General features: G+C 61.4%; 1 long non-coding RNA gene across 1 annotated transcript in view; it reads left to right on the forward strand.

Annotated features, from left to right (window-relative positions):
• Nucleotides 1-381: 381 nt before the first annotated feature.
• LOC112948130 overlaps nt 382-12,395 on the forward strand; it is a 12,870-nt gene continuing 856 nt past the window's right edge. Inside the window, exon 1 of the long non-coding RNA XR_003249544.1 lies at nt 382-420. This is a non-coding gene — a long non-coding RNA (uncharacterized LOC112948130). The remainder of the gene's footprint in view (nt 421-12,395) is intronic.

Consider the following 12,395-nt stretch of genomic DNA (forward strand, 5'->3'; position numbering starts at 1 on the left):
GGCCGGGGACACCAGCAGCCGGGGTGCCGAGYGGAGCCGCAGAGCGCTCTGGCTGCTGCACCCCGGCAGGCGCGGCCGTGCGGGCGGCCCTGTGCGGGGCGGCACGGGGAAAGGACACCGTGACGTCCCCGAGGGGTTCCAGCACTGCTGCGGAGCCGCCGTGCCGGGGCAGCGCAGGTGCTGCGCCCACACACCTGCACCCCGTTGGCCCWAGGGCTTATAGGCACCACCGCGGCAAGGGCTGCCTGCCTAGGGCTGCGATGTGGAGCGATGTGGAGCTCCTGGGCAAGGTACTGGAGCCTCCTAGATGCCGCAGGAGCGAGGAAAGTTCCATAGAGAGATGGGAGCATCTCCTTTGCAGCCATGRGAAGCAAGATCCGGAAAGCCCTGGGGCCTCTCCAGCGAGGATCCCGGCACCAGGTGCGGAAGCGGCTGTGGTGCTCGGGGGGGCCGGGGCTGCTCCTGGTTGCTCTGCACCCTGCGTGCTGTGGGGGGCCTGGGCCAGGAGGTGCGTGGGAGGCCCAGTACGTGGGAGCACGGAGGAGCTGCTGCTGCTGCYGCCGCCTCGAAGCGGAAATTGCAGAGCGGTAATCACTTAAACCCCCCAAGAAATCCAGGATTGCCAGGGTCTTCAAGAGCTGTTTTAATTATTACTCCGGTGGGATTGTCTCAGAAATTATATTTTCCCTGGAAACAGCGGCGGTAACTGTTATCGCTTCGCTCTGTAGCCCGGGCCATTTGTTAGCTGCCAATGAGCGGCTCAGCGCTGCGAAGGGCGGCTGCCCCCGGGGCCGGAGACTGCTGAGCGCTGYGCTACGTGCGGCGGGTGCCGGGCGCGGGGCAGAGCCGCGGGCAAGGGGCCCTGGACGGGCGGCGGGCGCGCTCCCGCGGGCGCCGCGCGGCCCCGTGGAGTGCTGATGGAGTGATTTAGAATCATAAATAACATTATCAAAGGGGCTCTGCTGGGCAAACAGAGGCGGTGTATAAATAGCCGGCGCGCGGCATTGATCGCTCGTAGCTGCCTGATGAATTATTCTGTTTCAGGGCCACGGAAGCGCGGGCGCGCGCTGGCGAGGCGCGCGCCCCGGCGAGGCTGTCCCGGCGGCAGAGCGTGGGCAGCAGCGTGCCCGGGTAACGGGCAGAGCGCTTTGCTCTCGGGTCCCGCGAGCTTCGCGCGCTTCCCTGCTGCCAGCACGCGCGCCGCTCGCTTCCCTGCCTTCCCAGGCCCTTGGTGCGAGCCGCTCGCCCRCTAATCCTGCACGGTGGTGGCTGAAAGGCCAGGGTGCAGCCAGCAAGGTGCTGGTGGCCCAGGGGACAATTATTACAATTATTGGCATGTGAAGGAGTGGAGCAGCATTAAGAGGCGGCTAATTCTAAAATACAGTATGCAGGTAGCCGCTCTGKTTTCCATGCCTTTTCCTGGAGTTGCTGGTGTTGGAGGTGGAGCGCCGCAGCTCTGGCGAGCTGGAGCTGGTTTTACCCCGCAAGGTGCCATTTCGCTGGGCTTCCCAGCCGGCGTGGAGCCGAGAGGGCCTGAGCTCTGTGACTTCAGAATGCTGCGCTTCCTCAGAAGTGCAAATTACAATGGAATTGGTGCTAAACTCCCTATTAACTACAGAGCCCGGGAAATCTTTAGTGTCCCCAATTGCCTGTCACTTTCCCTATAACACGGCATAATTCTGTCGCTTAAAAAGAGGGCCAGAATTTGACATTTCCGTGGAGTTTCTAATTGAAGCAGTAGTGCCCCGCGCTGGCCTAGCAGGTGGGACCAGGGCAGCCCCCGGGGCGCGTGCCGGGCCGGGGTGTTCCCCGCGCGCGGGTTGCGGGCGCCGTGGGGCGGCGCGGGGCGCGCCGGGCCGGGGTGTTCCCCGCGCGCGGGTTGCGGGCGCCGTGGGGCGGCGCGGGGCGCGGGAGGGCTGCACCACGTGCCCCGTGCCCGCGCTGCCTCCCCCGCTCCCTCCGGGCCCCAGCAGCCCTTCAGCAGGTTCCAAGCAGCACAGTTTTGCTTGAAATTTTCCGCTTGGCTTGTGCATTAGTTGGGAATGAAATATTTAGAGAACAGAATATAGTAATAAAGCCAGAACACATTTTCTGCTGGTATATTTTATTTATTTTGTTTAATAATGAGGTGCTGTGTCTCTCCATCCACCCGCCTTGGTATCAGCGGCTTCCTGCTCTTCCCCTTCCCTTTGGAGGCAGGAGATAATATCCCGCTGCTAAAAAAATCATCAGGTTGGGCTTGTCTGACAAGTCCCGGGTCSTGGGCTCTCCTGCTGCTAGCGAGCGAGCGTTCAAAGGAGCTTCCCAGTGCTCAGAGATGGGGAGGAGGCGCCCAGCCTCGGAGCGGATGAGTCCCTGGGTTTAACCCTTCACGAGGCACCGGGGGCTGCCCACATCTGGAGCACATCTGGGGGATGAGGGTGTCGGAAGCCTTGGGGACCTATAGGTCCTCAGTGCGCACGYGAGGAAGACGGAAGGACAAGCTGCTTGGAGAAAGTGCATGGCTTTGCTGGCRTTCTGCACGGATTCGGGTCCTCCTGGCCCTTCGTCCCGCAGTAGGTGCAGGCGAAAAACGGCTCCTCCGTCCGGAGGAAGTTTTGAGACTTGGAGGCCTTTCTTTTCTGCTCTGTTCTGTTCAGGGGGAAGCGGGGGCTGTAAGAGCACGTTTAAATTTCTCAAATGACTCCAAGGAAATTCATGTCATATACACTAAAGCGTTTCATTTCAATAGCTTCAAAATATTTCTGTGAGATTTTGATCTTTTCTTCAAAACCTGTTTACCGTTTAAAAAAAAAAAAAAAAAAGAAAAAACCGCCGTGCGTATGTGTGCTAAAAGAGAGCGCTTCTCACAAGCGGCTGTGTGGAAACGCGCATTGTCTGAAAAGCAAATGCAATTTTCCATCAGCAAAGGCATTTTGTGTGCGCCGGGAGCTGCGGCGGCTCCCGGGAAGGCTCCGGGGAGGCAGGCGGCCGCGGTGCCCGTGTGCGGTGGCGGTGCCGGGGSCGCGGGCACCCTGCGGCGCGGGCGATGGGCACCGCGGGCCGGCGCTTCCCTGCCCGTGCGGCGCTGCGTGCGGGACGGCGCCGTGCAGCGTCCTGGCGCGCAGCCAGCGCCGCGGAGCCAGCGGGCTGCGGCGAGCGGCGGCGGCAGCGCTAAGCTCCAGCCCGCGCAGCGCGCGCAAGGGTATTAAAGGATTTGCTCTCCATGACCATAACTCCGAGTTAATGTACATTTGATGTTTAATGTATGAACCGCAGGTGATTTCAAGCTGGCACGGCCTTTTCTAAATAGTGTTTTAATCTTGGCGTTTTTTGGAGTTTTTAAGGCTCAGCTCTGCAGCCTGACAAGCTGCAAGAGGAGGGAAGAAAACAAGGCTAAGCTGGGTGTGAGCATGTGATGTGGGCCCTGGCTTTTGTTCCGGCCTTTATTGAGCTTTTCCCTCTAATCTCTGCATTTTTGATGCAATTTCAGATTAAGGGCCTGGAAGGCGAGGCTGCTGCGGGCGGCTGCGCCGGCGGGAGCGCCGAGGGGCGCCCCGGGCACGCAGAGCCTCCCGGCAGCGCCGCATCCTGGCGCCGTGCGGCCCCAGCGCCACGGGCACCCTGGCGCGGGAGCCGTGGGCATCGCATCCCGCAGCTCCTTAGGAGCAATTGTCCCGCATTTCAGGAGAGGAGGCTCCACAGGCGCTGGGACCAGCCGGGCAGCCCCTCTGCTCACAAGCCGTGCCCCCAAAGTGGCATTTTCGGGCAGTTCCTCCCATGGGCGCCCGCCCGGGGCAGCATCGCAGCGCGCGCTCAGGCTGCCCTGCAGCCCGGCTCCGTGCCGGGTCTCGGCGGCTCCCTCCGGAGCGCGGGGCTGCGGGATCAGGCAGCAAGGCCCTGGGTCCCGGCGCTGCCCTTGGCACTCGTTGTGCTGCGCGTTTAATTGGCTGCGGATTCAAAGGAGACAAATCCTTGCTGCCGCCTTTCATGCAGCCGCCCTTCCGTCCTCGCGGGATCTCAGTGGCAGCACTGATTCCTCGAGGACAATTGCGGCGACATTAGGAGAATTTCCAGCGTCTGAAGCACCATGCTCAGGTGGTTGGAAGGCGCAGGGGCTGCAGGAGGGCCGGGCTCCAAGGGAGCAGGGGCGCACGGCAGCTCCGGAGCTGTCCGTAGCGCCGCAGTGGGTCTGCGAGCGGGCGCCGCGACTCGCGCGCAGCGAGGTGCATCCTGCAGCTCCCCGGCGGCGCCCTCGCCGCCCCCGCAGGGCACCTCTCCCGGGTGGCACGCACGCGCCGTGCTGCCGCCTGCCTTGATCTTGGCATGCCCATGGGGAACACGGGAAGCTGTTTATTCTCCTCCTCTGCGCCGCTCGCCTTTACGTGTCTGCAGCCTGTTYGCGTGTCGTCCCTCGGCGCTCTTCCTCGGGCGGAACAAGCCTCAAATTCTTCCTCTTGCATCGCAGGGCAGCACCTGCCCTGCGTGTTGCTCTGGTGCCCGGCGTGGCGGCAGTGGCTGCGACGAGGGGGGACCCTGGAGCTGCTCGCCCGGGGTCCCAGCACCCCAAGGAAGGGGCTCGGGCTGGCTGAGGTTTTGGGGTGACTCTCAGGAGCGGTTGCCGCGYTCGCCCCGGAGCGGGCGGATGCAGCAGGAGTGCGGCGGCAGGGCCCGCGCTCGAGTGCAAGCGCAGCAACGTTGTGCTCCACTGATTGCACGTTTTTTCTGACTGTTGTGACATTTGCAGGGAGGCTAATTTATTCAAGCATGGAAATCTTTAAAAACTTAATTAAGTTATTTCTGCTATTTTCCTGCTGTATTGTTTCGACTTCACATTTAACTTTTATTCTGGTTAGTGCTTAAAAAAAAAAAAAAAGAGAGAGGGAGAAAAAGCCAGGAGGGGGGAGCCTGTGCAGGGCGAGGAGCCTCGGTGAGAGGCAGAGCAGCCGGTAGCGGCGGCCGCTCTCCCTCCCCGCCGCTGCCGCCACACGCGCGATCTCCCGCTCGGGCGTTTTGCTGAACACGATGTTCTGGAAGGGCACCAGGCACTGCCAGGAAACCTAAAGGCTGCATTAATAAAGTTTCTGTCAGTAAACTCCCTAATTAAGACTCACAGATGGAGCTGTAAGAAATGCTTGTGGTGAAACCCAAGAAGTGTGAAAATTGTCTGCTTCTGGAGGCATGCAGCGAGGCTAAAAAAAAAAAGGGAAGGAAAAAGGGARAACAAGAGCAGCAGCTCTGGAAAGGCAAAGCTGTGTCCTGGGGCGCAGGAGACGGGCAAGGGCAACCCCGGGGTGGCTGCTGCTGGGKGCAGGGAGCGATTCCCTGGCAGCGCCGCCTGCGCCGGGCATCGCGCTCATTACCCCTGGGCGGGCGGGCCAGGCCCTGCGCGCTCCCGCTGCGTTTGGGGCTTTATTTTTAAGGCGTCAATCTCTGCCTCCTGCTCCGACTCAGCAGCTTTCCTGGGGGACGGTTGCGGTGGGCGTCGCGCGAAGGCGACACGCGGGGCGCTGCGCTGCCCCGCGCTGAGGGGTGTTGCTGATGGGTGGAATCGCTTWGACCTGCAAGGAGAGCAGGGCCGAGCGCGCGCGCGGCCGCACCGAGGCAGCAAGCTCCGTATGTCTGCAGCGCTGCCCGCTGCGAATGCCGTTGAGCCCTGAGGTGGCCGCTGGAGGAGCCGCGAAGGGCTGCCGGTCAGGTGAAGAGCGTGGCCCGAGCGCGGCTGCGAGCCCTCGTGCTGGCCGTGCCGGGTGCCCGCCACCCCGGGGTCCCCGTCCCGCGGCGGTGGGTGCCCCGTGCGCGGCACCAGCTGCTCCTCCCGGTCCGGAGGCCTTCGGGCGGCTCACCCGGGCGGGAAGCACGTCTGCCCCGTCGCGACGCGCGCACAGAGGCCGGGCCGCCCTTTAGGAACCCGTAACTGCCTGCGGGYGGGTCCACGTGCCACAGAACGTGTTGCGCTGCCGCGCCGGCTTCCAACACGCTAAATCCAACTGGTTTCCTGTCGGGCCAAAGATTTTTTAGTGATGTGACATCTCTCTTCAAATCGCTGTGGCAAACACTCCATTGCATGTGTCACAGAGGCATAAGAAAGTATACCGGCCTTTCCGGGAGCCAGAGTGCAGGCAAAGCGCTCTTGAGAGGGGAGCAGGGCCGTTGCCTGTCGGGCGCCTAGCAGGGTGCCGGGGCAGGCGCGTCGGGCGGCACCGGCGCGAGCCGCGTCCTCCGCTTGTGTGTGCGCGCCCACCGCRAGCAACACGGTGCAGCACGGCAGAGTTTTGCAACCATAGCAAATGCTAGAGATTGAAAAGTCTGAAATGTGCAGCCTGGGTTTCCTTTCATTCAACATGATTTAAAAGGTTTCCGCGCTCCCGCAATGTAATTATCCGACAGATTTCTGCTAGGGCTTTTTTCCTACCCCTTTATTTCTAAAGAGGTCTTTCTAAGAATGCCACAGGGTTAGAGTCATTATGGCATATAATGCAAACAGGGCCATTTATTGTATTTTTATGAGGGTAATGCTGCACCATCGAATAAATTTTACAGGAGAGATTCAATACAGAAAATGCTGAGATTCAGCCACAGCAGGGTCAGCCAATGCGAGTCCTCATTTCAGATGAAGGTAGTTAAAAGGAAAAAAAAAAGTGTATTTTTTTTTCCTTTTAACTTTTATTATTGAAAGRAGGAGAGAAGAGGACAGGAGCTAAGGGGAAAAGCACGGGAAGAGAGAGCAGGGCGAGAGGACGGACCCGGTGCTGGGGCCCCGCGCCGCARCGCTCGCTGCCCGCGCTGCCGGTCTGTGCCCGGCCTTGCAGCGCCGCGGCTCTTCAGCAGTTCATTACAGCCAGCGCGGGGATCGATGAAAGCGGGTTATTGATCAGAAATTCATAAGGCGAAATGGTGTCGCCGCTGCCAGCTCGTTCCTCGGCGGCGGAGACGAATCTATCGGCGCCGCGTGGCCTGTGCTGCCCTGCGGGGCTGCTCGCGGGGCAGCGCGCGCAGCAGCGGCCCCGTCCTGCGCGAACGGCAGCGAGGGRGGGGCGCGCGGCACGACGCCTCCTTGGCAGCCCCCCGCTTTGCTGTGGAGGTGGGCAGTGCAGGAGCTGCTGCCCTGATGCGTGCTGAGCCCGCCAGGGCAGCGAGCACAGGCAGAGCTCGCCAAGTTGGCTGGGGCCCCTGTGCACTCAGTCCCACGTTCTCTCGTGCTCCCGCTGAAGTGCAGAGGACTTTTCCCGGAAAGCTCCCGCTGGGCCCTGGGCTGCCTGCTGCTGGGCCAGGTGGCTGCTGCTGCTGCTGCTGCTGCAGGGAAAGCTGCCGGCCAGCCGGCCGGCCGCGGCTTTAAATCCCTCTCTCTCCAGCAGCCCCAAAACCCTCCTGGCATCTCGTGGCTTTTGCAGAGCTACTCTAGTGTTCCTGCTGAAAATACACCCCAAAGAGTGTCAGCATGAATCATTTATTGACTGGAATTAGTTTACAAGCGCTGCAGCCGTTTCCAGGCTGGCTGGGCTGCTGCAGAGCGAGGCGGCCGCGGGGCGCCAGGGCTGCTGTGCCCATCCGTGGGGCGTCGGGGCTGCGGCCGCCTCCTGCCTAGGGCTGTGCCCGGGCCTTGCAAGGTCTCTGTCTCGGCCCGAGCTCGCCGGGCAAAAGGAGCCGCTTCCCCAGGCTGCAAGGGAGGTGAGATTTGTGCTTCCATTCCAATTTTCATGGTATTAGGAGGAAAGCAGGAGCTTGTCAGGCCAATTCCCTGTCCTGATTATTTGCAACGAAATGCGGCAATGAGAGAAACATAACACTTCATTATACTACAATACATCGAGCAGTTTACATGCTGCTCCTTTCTTCTAATGGCACCCGAGCACCTGAAGATGGAAATGAGCCGTGCAAATAAACAAACACTTGCTTATGGCACCGTCCGCCCGTGCAAGCCCTGCCGGGCTCCGCAGCCCCTCGTCCCAGCAGCTTTGCTGGGACCAGAAGCAGGGGGGCAGGAGCAGTGCGAGRCCAGGGAGAGGCCACGGCCTCTTTGTGAGTGTCTGCTCGCACAGGGTGCTCCGCGCCGGGGAGCAGCCGGGTCCCCGTGATCCCGGGCGATGCACGTGGGACAGGACGGGATCTGTGCACTGCGTCGCATGCTCAAATACGCCACGCGGTCGGAAAGTATGGAAGCGTCCTTCTGGCAGCTCAGAAATGGTAGGAGGGCATCAGGTGCTACGATAACGAGCTGGTAGTCATGAGCCTTGATGGACAGGCAATGGGAAAGAAGCACATCCGTGGGAATGGGCACATGAAACAGCCAGGTTAACTCGTGCTGTCGAGGCAGGGTCGCTGCGCCAGCCCTGCAGCTCCGTCCCGGGCGGCTCCGCTGCAGGGAGCAGGTCGGTGTGAGGCACCCGGCGCCTCRTCAGCCGCCTGCGAGCCGCGGAGAGCGAGCGCGAAGGTCCTTGCGGCCCTGCCCGCCCTTCGAGGGGCGCCGAGCCGTGCTGCCGCGAGTGCAATGTCCTTTCTGCGAGGTAATGTGGCCGGAGCACGCCGCAGGACAGCGGCAGCAGCTGCAGGGCAAGCCCAAGTGATGCTCAGCGCCGTAACTGCGTCTGCTCGAGGAGAAAGCAGGAAAAGGGAGAAAGCGGCCTCCTTTCCTCTGCTGCGTGTGACAGATGTAGCTGCCATCCTATTGCCTTTCCTGAGTGCTTGTAGGTGTGCGCTGCTGAAACTCCGATTGCCTCCGCTGGGCCTTGTAGAGGGATTTGGAATATAATTTCTGGTGCACGGAGGTCAAACCACGAGGCTGTACAAGCGGCTCGTGTGTCTGACAAGGACTTATCAAGCTTAGCGCTTGATCCGCAGTCCCCCCGCAAGGCTGGCAGCTCCGGAAGCCTGCGGCGCGGTCCTCCTCCGTGCTCTCCTGCATGTCCTCCCCTAAGGAGCTGGGGATTAAGAGCTGCGCGAAGGATGGAGCCAGGGTGCCTGCGGTGCGGCGTTGCTGCCCCGCGGCCCCGTCCTGCCCCTGCTCCCTGCAGCGCTTGCACCAAAGATCCTCCGTTAAATCCCGTCAGATGCTCTGCAGCAGAAATATAGTATTGTTTTACTGTGTCCTAAATTAGATGCTATGCTTTATATAGACATTAATCAATATAAGAAAGAGACACCATTACGGAAGACAGAGTTCTTAGCTTGCGAACGAACTCTTTGCTGCCTTGCACCCTGGATTGTGAAAATTGAAATCAATTCATCAATCTGATTTTCTTTCCACAATTTACGCTTTGATTTTGCAGTTGGCCCTAATGGAGGAGCTCCCCGGCGCGGGGTCGCCGTCGGTGTCCGGGCTCCTCGGGACGCTGCTTGTGCCCGCGCGGCGCCGCCCCGTCAGGCGGGACGTGAAAGGGACGTTCCCGGGGCGCTGCGGAGGGGACCGCTCCGCGTTATCCTTAGCATCCGCAGAGCTCGTTCCCTTGCCCTTCCCTGAGGTTGCCCTGGGCTCTGGCACCTCCGTTCCCAGCCGGGTGCCTGGGCAGCCCTCTGGCCGCTCCCTRGGGCAGCCGTTATCCACGCGCCCCCGCGGACACAGCGCGCCGGCCCCGCTCTCCTCCTCTGCCGTGGAGGGCAAGTGACGCTCCCGTGGCAATTCCCGTCATGCCGTTATCCCGGATGGGAAACGTCGCGGCGTGCCGGGCTGTGCGGAGCGGGGCTGCGGGCGGGCACGGCTTCCCGGCCGGCCCTCTCGGCCCTCGCAGCCGCCCGTCCCACGGCCGCGGGACGCGGATTCACGCCGCGGATGCCAAGGGATCTGCGCCCCCGGCAAGGGTCCCCCGCGCGGGGGCTGTGGCAGCAGCGCAGCCCTAGCTTGGCCCCAGAGCCGAAGGGAAGGCGCTCGGATTGATGTGTCTGCCTKGGACAGGGCTCTTTGTAGCCCTTGCCGAGGATAAAGGCGACGCGGGAAGTCGTCCTTGTGACAATCGCTGGGTTAATGGCACGCGGTGCCGAGCGGGGCCTCCCCGCTTGCCGAGCCCATGGCAACCCATCATTAAGGACGCTCTCCTGAGGATGCAAGCGAGAGAACCAGAGTTCTGCGACATGCACAGGCACACCCGTGCCAAGGAGAGCAGAAAATATGCTTCAATTTGATCTAGGTAGGCTGGAAGGCGCTCCCGTCTCAGAGGGAGGGAGGAAGGAAGGAATAGCAAAAGGATTTTTAAAAGGAGGAGATTTTTGCTAGCCCCAAACATTAAATGCATTTTCCTTCCTCTGCTGTGATAGATTACCAAATGCAATGGCAGGGTTGGGTTAGCTCTCGCTTGTCCTGACGGGCTGCTGTTTGTTTTTGCGTGCACGGGTCTTTATTTATATCCTGCATTGCCATTGCAAGTGACATCCCTGCGTGGCACCTGCAGGCTGCTCCGCGCTATAATTAGCAGCAGTGTCTTCCCGTACCTCTAACGGGAACAGGCGACCGACCCGGTGCATCCTCAGCTGCTCCCGGGCCGGCAGGGAGCCGGCGGGGCTGCGCTCGCCGCCCGCGGCTCGGAGCGTGGCATTCCCGGGCAGGGGACGGGGCAGCCCCAGCGCGAGGCGCCGGCCGCGCGGGGCACACGTGGGGCCGCCGGGCTCCGTGCGCGGCGCAGGCCGCCGCGATGCACGGCCCGTGGCCTGGAGCAGCGGCTCTGAAAGGCAGCACCTCGCCGCCCAGGCCGCCTCCCGCTCCCCTGTGTCTCTGACCTCCTTCGGCACTGCCTTCCCKTGCTGCTTTCCAGGGCACCGCCGCCTGGTTCTGAACACCTGWTTTGTAGAAATCTCCACCTGAGGATGTAATTGCTTGAAAACCGTCATGTACAGGAGGGACTCCTTAGTGAAAACTCCAGGCTCTCCACTCCTAATATCCTACGTTCCCGTAATGGTGTAATTAGAAATGCAGCAGCGAGCATTCACGGACGCYCCGTTTGGCGGAGGTGCTCGCGGCGCTGCCCCAGCCACGGGGCCCCCTCGCCCTCTCCCTGCCRGGGCCTCCGCGCCGAGGCACACACGCGATTTCTCCCCAGCCTGCACTTGGTGCTGAGGAATTMTTACCCGTGCAAAATGTCATTGAAGTCGCTGGCTTTCATGCACGGGGGCAGAACCCCAGCACCTGGCAGGACGCGGCTGCTGCTGCTCCGTGGTCGTGCAGGGCTGATGCTGCCGCCCCGTCCTCCGCGGCGCTGCTGCCTCGAGGGGCCTTGGCCCTGCTCSGCCCACGGGCGCCCGCTCTCCCCCCATCTCGTTGGGTGCCGAGGAAGGGGTCCCAGCAGCACTGCTACCCAGATAGCCAAGGAAGTACCTAGGATAGCCTAGGTGCCCAATGTGATGCTGCATTGGGGTCTGCCAATTAGCGCACGTGCATTTTTCTTCATAGCGTTCACCTGTCTTATTCATGATGAACGGAACTTGCTGTCCTTCTAAAGAATGAAAGAATGGCTATTGTCGACTGAGATGGTATTTTTTAGTATATCTTTAAGATGAAGGGTTTGTTGCTGTTAGAGGGCTCTGCATGTCCCTAAAGCAAAGCGCAGCTGTCTGTTTTTCCCTCYCTAGGCAGCCTGTGCCCAGCTCCACACGGTGGCTGAGCCGCTTGGAAATGAACCCTGCCCTCGCCGCAGCGTCTGCCGTGCTCCAGGTGTCTTCCTCCTCGGAAAAGCAAAATCCTCTTGTGCAGCGTTGCCTTTGGGGGAGCCTCAGTGCCATAAAACTCCTGCTTCAGCTTCAGCACGGCTGCCTTCCGTCCTCGCCGAAAGGTCTCTGTGTCTGGCATTTCATGGCCTCGGCCTCATAAGTAGCCATAAAACTGGAAGGGCAACGACACCTTAAGGTGTCGTTTTGGTGCGCGCGCGCTGCCGTGCCTGCTCTCAGCCGCTGCTGCAGCCCAGCAAGGGAGCAGGGAGCTCCACGCAATCCTCCGGGAGCCACTGTGATGGGCAGCCCTCGTCGCGTCGCCCCGACGCGGTGATGGTCAGTGGAGTTTGTTTGTTTGGAGATGCGTGAACTGCCCAGGCCCCGCTGAGGACGGAGCGCGGGGAAGTGCTGCGGAGAGCAGGGAAGCCCCTGGGTACCTATAAAACCCCTCCGATCCCTGGGGAGCAATTCAGAGAGTGTTAAAGCCAGCGGGTACGTTTGATGTCGGCTTTCATCCCTTCGTGAATCCCACTGAAGCGCCATCCATCAGCCGCACGCCGTGAAAGAGCAGGGGAATAAAACTGCTCATGTACAATGGCCCCCCAAATGCCTTTTGGCAGCTTTATTGCCTGTCACGCGGGAAAGGCAGCAGATGCAGCCTGAGTCTCTGCCGCGCTCCGAAAGCACTCGCGTGCTGCCGCTAACAAGGCGGGAGAGGCGCGGGGAGCGCGGAGCGGGGTGGTGCCGGCCGCCGCGCGCACCCCGTGGCCCCCCGCGCT

The sequence above is a fragment of the Nothoprocta perdicaria genome, unplaced genomic scaffold (assembly GCF_003342845.1).
Source record: "Nothoprocta perdicaria isolate Ctin4 unplaced genomic scaffold, notPer1 scaffold_252, whole genome shotgun sequence".
In the NCBI taxonomy this organism is placed as follows: domain Eukaryota; kingdom Metazoa; phylum Chordata; class Aves; order Tinamiformes; family Tinamidae; genus Nothoprocta; species Nothoprocta perdicaria.